Source organism: Centrocercus urophasianus, unplaced genomic scaffold, assembly GCF_019232065.1.
Source record: "Centrocercus urophasianus isolate 14NV4802_14NV808 unplaced genomic scaffold, USGS_Curo_1.0 seq_12, whole genome shotgun sequence".
Taxonomy (NCBI): domain Eukaryota; kingdom Metazoa; phylum Chordata; class Aves; order Galliformes; family Phasianidae; genus Centrocercus; species Centrocercus urophasianus.
In genome coordinates this window covers 32,587,194-32,595,184 of record NW_024884364.1, presented here as the reverse complement: position 1 = coordinate 32,595,184, position 7,991 = coordinate 32,587,194, and the positions used below count along the sequence as shown (strand labels likewise).

At 39.4% G+C, this 7,991-nt stretch overlaps 1 long non-coding RNA gene across 5 annotated transcripts in view; it reads right to left on the bottom strand.

Moving 5' to 3' along the window:
• The window catches only part of LOC122155573, a 17,134-nt gene extending 11,161 nt beyond the window's left edge, over positions 1 to 5,973 (bottom strand). For 2 of the 5 annotated variants that reach the window (XR_006167272.1, XR_006167269.1), the window contains exons 1-4: positions 5,451 to 5,973; positions 3,398 to 3,489; positions 1,520 to 2,612; positions 553 to 724 (exon numbers count right to left, since the gene is read on the bottom strand). This is a non-coding gene — a long non-coding RNA (uncharacterized LOC122155573). The other 3 variants (XR_006167271.1, XR_006167270.1, XR_006167273.1) reach the window with 3 other exon arrangements.
• Between the last annotated feature and the right edge of the window lie 2,018 nt (positions 5,974 to 7,991).

The following is a 7,991-nucleotide window of genomic DNA, read 5'->3' as shown; positions in this document are numbered from 1 at the left end:
GTTCCCAGTGCCACATTCACCACTTTTCCTCCCATTGTTTACTTACCTTTTTTGAATTAAAAAATAAACAAAATTAAAAAAAAAAAAAAAAAAAAAAAAACTGACAAAGAAAAAGAAAAAAATCGAGGGATTTATGTTAAATCATTTCAGAGGTCTGGCTTATAGCAGGGCCATGCCTACAGAGGAAGCAGTAAGCTCTGTGGCCAGGAAGAGGGCAACCAAGGACAGGAAAATATTTTCTGAAGCAAAACATCTCTACCAAAGGCAACATGATGCTGTAGCCCAAGAATCTCATGCTTCCTTTTAATCCTGAACTTTCAAATGTGATTGATTTGGTATTTAGAGTCACTTGCGCGTGTACATCGCTTTTTTATCTGAGTCTCTAGCTCCTTTCCCTTCTCCCAGATCAGTGGCCACAAATCCTTAGGCCTACTGTAAAATGGTAATTTCTTTATCTGTGACAAAGGTAAAAATTACAAAGACAACAATTCTTGCCTCAGGATAGAGGTAGATGCCAGTCTGTAGCACATGATAAATATGTTGTGAACTTACTTGGAGAAGACAGACAGCGGGTCAACGGAAAGTCTCCTAGTCAAATCAGACTGAAAGCAGCGTTTGTCCAGGTAGAAGTAAAGTTACATGTTGCCATCTACTTCCAGATGTGTGTAAAGAACAATTCACAATCCCCTACAACATATTGAAGTGTTGGGCAGGAAAGACTTCACTGTACAAAATGGTAAAGAAACTCACTTAGGTTCACAGCATCATGGAATTATAGAAGCATAGAATATCCCAAGCTGGAAGAGACCCACAAGGATCAAGTCCAACTCCATGCTCCACACTGCACCACCCAAAAATCAGACCTTACATCTGAGAACATGTGTCCAAACTGAACTTACTTAGTTCATTTAGCTTACTGAACTCCAGCACTGGGGGCCCACAGCCCTGGGCAACCCATTCCACGCCACCACTCTCTGGTGCAGACCCTTTCCCTAACCCCCAGCTGCCCTCCCCTGACACAGTGAGTAACAGAGCAGCAGAGAGCACAGTGCTATAGAAGCTGGAGTGACTTGCTCTCTGTTGTGATCAGACACATGGGAAGGGCAGACCACAGCTTTCCATCATCTGTTTGGAGCACTTCTTATCGCTGTAGGCTAATCTGTCACATTCCTTGCACCAGTAATTATTAATTAGTCTGGTAATGTATGATTAACTGATTTAATAAATAGCAATGTCTCTTCGATAAAGCCATTCCTTTCATTTTTCCCTTTTATCTTGTACCTATCTGTGTGTTTCAAAACAGTCCTAAATCAAGACAGCAATTGGCACTTAAGCTTTTAGCAGCTATTAGATCAGTTTAGCTTAACGTCAACCTTCAGCACAGTGTGCTTTTCTTACAGCATAGCAGCTACTTAGTGCTATTTCCTTGGAACTCAAAGAACTTTAAACGTACATCATTAATACTAACACATACATAAAATTAAATAACAGTGAAATTATTAGCCAGAGGAATTCTTACCTAATAGTTTACCCAAAGGGAGAAAGTGGTATCTGTGAATTACAAGCAGGCAATTGATTAATGGTATCTCCTCAATGAAATACGGCACTAAGATCATTTCTCAGTCATTTCTCAGATAACGGCCTGCTGGCACTCACAGTACCTCTGCAGGCTGCACAGCTCCTATGTAGTTGCTAGGGAACTTGGCTGCAGCCTGAAGAGTGCAGCGATGCCCATTGTTCTGCTGCCATTCATCTGCTGCCGTGACACCATTTGGGGTTATAAACATTTATTCAGTTTGTGTGCTTTCTGAAGAACAATTGTGGATTGAATCCTCTTCAGCCTCCAGGCTGCTGGCTGGAAATGTGCATCAGACAAATAAAAATGAACCCGTTTCAGGTGTAAAATCTCAAAGTGATGCTGAAAATTGGCATATATAAATATAACTCAGAAGTGGTTGATGGAACTGCTGGGGAAGTTACCTTGAACATGTTCAGTGACATTCAGTCTGTGAAATTGCTTTTGCATTTGAGAAACTAAAATCTTGTCCCAAATCAACATCAGCTGTACTTAGATCATTTCATTTAGACGTGGGTCTGGTGAGATGGATTACTACCAATAATTGGTGTGTGTAAAACCAGACTAGGCTCTTCCTGTTCTACTCCGACATTATTTCCTTAAGTCTCGGTCCTACAACTTCTTCTGTCAATTGACTGGTGTGGAAAGCATGCCTTCCAGCTTCTGTGCATCTGTGGCTTTTACATTCCACATCAACTTCATCAGCTTTAGGCTAAACAATGCTAAACTGTGTGCTGTTTACCTGAAAGTCATAGGAGGGAGGTTACACTGGTGATTCTTCTCACTGTACTCCCCTGGCCTTTCTTTAAATGAGCCAGATCAGTTCCTGATACACTGAGGATACTCCAGCTTTGCTAACACAAGAGCAGGGAGGAGGGATTCCTTCCTCTAATTGAAGATAATCTTCTTTATACTTCTACACTGTGTTTATCTTTTTCATGAAGTTGTGTCATGGATATCTGCTGCTCAGCTTTTGGCCTCCTGTAGCTGAAGAAGTCTTTTGTACAAAATTTGCCACCATTTTGACAGTGAATCACTAAAAAAATGAAATTAGATTGTCACAAATAACAATGGTCTGTCTCTGTAACCCTGAATCAAGATATTACCCTTAAAAAAATAAAAGGAAAATTTAAAAAGCAATAGCATTCAATACTGATTTCAAAACCCTTTCTTATTAAACAACAAGCAGCAGCTGGAAGGCAGTTGACCTCATGCTAACACAGAAACTTAGCTCATGTGAAGTCATCTCCACTACAGGAACCTAAATTTAGGTGTCTGTATCTGGAACCATGTCCTACCCCTGTCTGCCTGTCCGTCTATCTCTGTATACCTGCTTTCCAAAAAGCCCATTCCCCAGTCAAGGAAGGAAATCAGACTGATTTGCTGTGTAGAAGGCTCTCTGAGATTTGCTGATTTCAAAGGTGGGATTCTCTTTCCTTAAACCCAATCCTACTCACTCGGTGTGCCAACAGACTAAGCCGACAGCTAGGAAAAGCACAAAACCGGCAACAGAAACACCGCAAGGCTATGTGCTGTTATTTATACACACAGCAGCCCCATTGTTCTCACTGAAGACCCTGCCTTTTGTTCGAATCTGTTGAAATCTCAAATGCAGGTGCAAGGCGATGTGTGTGAAGGGCGGGGAAGTGGAGAAATGTAAATCCCCGATTAACCCTCTCCTCTGATTGTCCCTACCCGGAATGGTAAGAGGGTTGAGGAATGAGGCTGCAAATGTTGAAAGAGGAAGCAGAATTTATCACCTCAGCTAAGATTTAGTTCAATCAACCATTAAATAGGAGAAAATTCAGGTGCTACTCTTACCTGTAGAAGCTCTTCAGAATCACAGAAGGGGGAAAACATAGGTCTCAACGTGGTTACGTCTCCAAAATACATGGGTATGGCTCCACACATATCTGGGCAGTACCAAGGAAAAGAATCATATGATGAATTTCTATAGCTATTTTTTTTTCATAATTTTTGTTTACTGTTATATTTTTGTATGTAATATTTACAGTTATTTTCTATAGCGAACTTGCAGTTTAAGACAGAGGGTTTTACTCATTCTTCTACTTCAAAGGTTATTAACCATGCTACTTGTTCTGGCAGTTGTGACCAGAAAATTGAACAGTGCACAAGGAAAAGGAGAAAAATAGAGCAGAGCAGAGCCAAAAAGTCCAGTGCCAACAGTACAAACATACATGATAAATTATAATAAGATGTCACTAAGCTTTTTTACTCATTCTCCTGCACATTGATTTAGATTGGAATTGAGGGAAAAACAATGGTTAGATGGATATCACATTCTCTTGATATAGAGCATTGTCTGCACAGTATTTCTGGATGAGAGGTGCCAATATATACATCCTCTTGATCAGTAACTGCTTGTTGGCAGATTGGCCCCATTAAAGCCATGTAAACAGTACCACACAGGATTGTCTAACATGTACATAGTGCTGGCTGTGTACATTGTCTAGCCAAGTGAAGTCAAATTTTCTCACTCCCTATATTTCTTCTTTTGCTACAAGATCTAGCTATTTCACATGTATTCTCATATTAGAGACCTTTGTTATGAATATCTTTACTCTCACACCCATGTTTCTTCCCTTGCTTTCTTCAGAGTCCATTTGAGTTCTAACTACAACCTCTTCCTTGTTTTCCATTGAAGTGGTAAGGAAAAAAGAAAGCTCAAGTCTTACCCTACTCCATTATAAAAGAAAACCTTTGCGCGCACACACACACACACAAGCCTAGAGACTTGTCCAAATATACAGCCTTGTGTTTTCCACTTACAGCTGTGTAGTCCACCTGAATACTATTCTTCCTCCTGGTGACTATTTCCATGAGCCCTTTGTTTAAAATATGTATTGTAAGCAAAATTTGTTCTGAGTAACTTGAGCTTTATGAGTCCCACAGCCCAGCATGTGATAGGCAGTCTACTGGCTACATGCCAGAGAGGAACAGACTTGTGCAACTACTAATTATAAGATTATAAAATAACAGCAATCTAGTAGCTGAACAGCTTAAAGGAAATGCTACTATGCAAAGTTTGGGCTTATTCATATTATGAGGTATCAAAGGGCACCTTCAGCTCAGACTCTCTATTTTTAACTAAAAATATCCTTTATCACATTATGGTAATTCGCAAGAAAACCAGGCAGATGGGAGGAAGAAATTCTCTTCTTTATGACTAATTTTGAAATGATGTTCTCTAACATCAAACTTCAGACCAAATGTCAGTGTTGCAGGTGTCATATAATCTAATAATCTAATAATAATTGTAATGTACTTAGATTTTGATTTAGCCTTGTGCCAAAAGTAAGCTACTAGGTGCATTACATGCCTCTCATCCAGGCTGAACAGTTCCAGTTCCTTCTGTATCTCCTTGTGTCTGTCCCTGTGCTTCAGTACCTAGTCATCTCAATGGCCTGTACTAGCTTTGTCCTTGGTTCTAAGTTCATGTCTTTCTTGTGCTGAGGAATCCCAAACTGGACACAGCACTCATGATGTAGTCTTACAGGAAGGAGTACCTCTCTGTGCTGGCTAGCTACACCTCTGTCAAAGTCTTTCTGAACAGGGACAGCCCTGCCATTCAGCATATCAACCGCTCCTTTGGTGGAATGTTGCGGTGCCCTCTAATCCCATTGTAGAAGTCATAAACAAAGGCATAAAACAATATTGATCCCAACAGTGATCCCTGAGGAACACTGCTAGTAACTGGTCACCGGTTGGACTTCGTACCACTGGCTAATTATGAACAACTCTTTGAGCCCAGCAATCCACATAATTTTCCACTTGCCTATCATCCACTTGTCCAATCCATATCTCACAAGCATGGCAATAATGCTATTGAAGAAAACAATTTAAAAGACCTTACTTAAGTTAGGAACATGATGTCCACTTCTCACTCTTCATCGACAGAGACAGTCACAACGTCACAGGATGCATTCAAGGTGGAAGGGTAGACTTTGTCCTCAGTAAATTCATGTTGCCAATCAACTTCTTGTCCTTCATGCGCTTGGATATGGCTTGTAAGAGGATTTGTTCTATCACCTTTCCATGGACCAATGTGGTGTTGACCAGTCTCTAGCTTCCCAGTCCTCGTTCTCACCCTTCCTGAGGATGGCTGTGACATTTGCCTTTTTTTTTTTTTTTTGTCATTCCACTGTGATCAGTGACATCGGCCAGGTCCTCTGGCATCCTTGGATTCCTCCCATCTGGTCATAGGGACTCATGTATAGCTAATCAGCTGAAGCTCCCACTAATTCCATCAGCTTCTGCTGTACAGTTTCACTCCCTCAGACTGCCAGGAAGTTCAAACACCTCAGAGGTGGTTGCCAGAGGACAAAGCTTATCAGTGAGTGATAAACAAGGTGAAAAGAACACTGAGTACCTCAGCCTTTTTTATCCTTAGTCGCCATGTTCCCATTGAATAGCTGGTCCACTTCTTAGTCTTTAATTTTCAGTGAGTGCCCTTACTGAAACCTCTTTTGTCTGTCATTAGGTTCACCTCCAACTGATCTTTGGTTTTCCTAACCCTACCACTATATGCTCAGAAAATGCCTCTGCATTCCTCCCAGGTAGACTCTCCATGCTTCCTCCTTCTGTGTACTACCTTTTTGTTTCTGCTATCTCCTTGAATTGGGAGCAATACGCTAACATTTAGAGCATTCAACTATTTAACACTGGTATCCTACTGCAAGTTCATATGGCCAAGAGTCTCTTTGCATCCTAAATTCCTTTTGAAGTGAAATTTTCTGATTTTTCCTTTCCATTTTTGATTACCTTCCACATTAATTTCATTCTCTTATTTGTTGCTCGTGTCTTCATTTTAAGACTCTTAATATCACATCTTCTTGATGTTTCATGACACCAACTTCAAGATTACAGTTCCTTGAAATTTCATTAAGTAATGTCCGTATACTCTCTTGAATCTATGCTGAAGTAGCCTAATTGCAGGGGATTGAAAAAAATGTATGCATGTTACATCACTATTAATAGATATATATATTTTAGAAGTTTGTAATGCTATTCAATCTGAAAAGTCTTTAACAACTACACTTTATACCAAAGAGACAATGCACTGCCTGTATTTTCAAGTATAGAGTGCATCAAGCTGACAAATGAGAACTTCCTCAATTTTCCCTTTTAAACCGAAAAGAAAACCACCTGCTTACATGTCTTCCTCCTTACCTGGAGTTAGTGTGGTGACCAACAGATTTACACGAGTTTTGTGGGGAAAAAAAAAAAACAAGCTGGTGGATATTCAGAATCTGATTTTTAGATACGCTGAGCCACTCCTATCTCCACTGAGACTCTGTGGGCATTTGTGGTGTTCGTACCTTTGGACAGGAGGAGCTTGGCCAAAGGAGCTTGTCCTGTAAATGTCATATAAGTGTGAGAGCAATGTCGGTTGCAATAAGGACCACATAATCCAGGGGGATTGCTCAGCCTAGCTAGTCACATATATCATAATTTGCACTTTTGGTCCTATAACCCTAGGGAGTTTCTGATTATATTACTAACTGCAATTCTGGGGGTCCCAGTTAGAACCCTTCACCTCTCTCACCCCCAAATCCCATCCTGCAGTTCTCTTACATACCTGGAAACTAAAGCAAGGTCTCATTTTGATATTATCTAGAACTGTTATTATTCTGACTCTTGTGATTCATTCAGTTTACTTATATAACAGTATGTGTACATATTTCAAATGTAAACATGTTAATCAGAAGCAATACTGCCTGATAGTTTAAGGGTTTACAGCCAAAACAAATGAAGTATAATAATGGGAATGGTAATATGCACTGTTCTCTATACATTACATTTTCAAATAACCATAAATCATGCATATGCCATTAAACTAAATCTGAATAACGAATATGAAAATCCATACCTCTAGATACAATTTTGATCATAAATTTCAATCTATGATCAGGAGCTAGATGGAGGCAAAACCATCCTTTTTTTTTCATCCTTTTGATTACCTTACCATGATACAAACTGTAACCTGATATACACTAATGCTATATATAATTTTTCACCTTTATGCAGGAAAGCTCTTTCAATGGGTAATATTGAACAACTAGAGTAGCATTGATTTTTCACTAAAGCCACACACTTTTGTTCTTCAAAAACATGCACCTGTCAATGGATCTATTTATTTATCTACGTAGGAGTCAAACACAGAGGCTTTATCCCTTCTCTAAGCTTATTTTCACATTAAGGAAAATCAGTCTTCTTCACTTTATTAAAATAACTTTCCAGGTTCTACTCCCATTGAATTGTTTTCTAAAACCTTTTTCATCTTAGATAAATATTAGTATTGATAATGCAGTCAATCAATAAATAAAATTGAAGAGAGAAAAAAATGGAGAAAATCTCACATTTTTTATTTAGGTATTTAAGAATGATCCAAATT